The sequence below is a fragment of the Magnolia sinica genome, chromosome 3 (genome assembly GCF_029962835.1).
Source record: "Magnolia sinica isolate HGM2019 chromosome 3, MsV1, whole genome shotgun sequence".
In the NCBI taxonomy this organism is placed as follows: domain Eukaryota; kingdom Viridiplantae; phylum Streptophyta; class Magnoliopsida; order Magnoliales; family Magnoliaceae; genus Magnolia; species Magnolia sinica.
Window position 1 is genome coordinate 18,286,490 of NC_080575.1, and position 1,273 is coordinate 18,287,762.

The window sequence follows — 1,273 nt, forward strand, 5'->3', positions numbered from 1 at the left end:
AGATATAATCCACCTTTCTCCTTTAATTGAGTCGGCCTAGATGTGGTGTTCGCCATTGGGTAATAGTCCCATGATTGTGTTTTTTCAGCGAGATTATCGAGGTAATCCCATACCTCGTCAACATCTTTGTTGATGAACTCTCCATTACACATTGTCTCGACCATTTGGCGCATGGAAGATGTCAATCCATCATAGAAAAAATTTGTAATGCGCCACGTTTCAAATCCGTGTTGTGGGCATGAACTGACCAAATCTTTGAACCTTTCCCAACATTGGAAGAATGTTTCATCTTCCTTTTGGGCAAAGTTCATGATCGCTTTTCTGAGGGTAATCGTTTTATGATGTGGGAAGAATTTTTTTTATGAATTCCCTCTGCATATCATTCCATGTGCCAATGGATCTAGGACGCAGTGAATGTAACCACGTCTTAGCTTTCTCTTTTAAGGAAAAAGGAAAGAGTTTCAGCCTAATTGTATCCTCAGATACATTAGGAAAACATAATGTAGCTATAATCTCATCGAACTCTTTCAAATGTAAATATGGACTTTCTGATTCAAGTCCATGGAATTTGGGAAGGAGTTGGATAACTCCTGGCTTGATGTCCATTTGTCCCGTGTTTTCAGGAAAAATCATGCATGAGGGCATACTCACTCCCGCCGGTTGTAGATAATCTCGTAAAGTACGAGGCGGGGGTGCCTGTTGCACCTCATTTTCATCTTGGGTATCCTCCACCCTGGGTGGAAGTAGAGGAGGTTGGTCTTCAGCCATAACCTCAGTTAACTCAGGGGATTTCGAGCGGTGTCTAATCCTGCGATGGATAGTCAACCCCTCAACCAATCCTCCTTCAGTCAAGAGACGTCGAGTGTTGTCACGGGCCCACTTGGGCATGAAAACACTCGCAGCCCTCAATTAAAAACCTAATCCTAAGAAAGGAAAAGAAAATCTAGAAAGAAAGAGAGAGTTGGAAAGAAATTACCAAATTGGAGTCCTGAGTTAAAACCTGCAAAATAAAATAAAATAAGTTAGATTTTTAAAAAGAGAAGAACAATCCCTTAAAAGAAAGATAGAAGTGAACTAGCTTCTAAAAGAAAGAATTCCTAAAAGAAAATGAAAATTTCTAAGATAAATTAGGAGAGTCCTAAACTAGAAAGTAAATTACTAAAAGAGAATTGAAAAATAGAAAGTAGGGAAGGAGCTTACCGAATTAGAGATTTCTATCTTAAAGGCCTACAAAATAGGAAGGTTAGTTTCTAAACAAAAATTCTAAAAATAA

General features: G+C 38.7%; 1 non-coding gene across 1 annotated transcript; it reads left to right on the plus strand.

Annotated features, from left to right (window-relative positions):
• The first annotated feature begins 222 nt into the window (after positions 1-222).
• Positions 223-329, plus strand: LOC131241558 (small nucleolar RNA R71). Its single transcript, XR_009169118.1, has one exon. It is a non-coding gene; the product is annotated as a small nucleolar RNA R71 (small nucleolar RNA).
• The last annotated feature ends 944 nt before the right edge of the window (positions 330-1,273 follow it).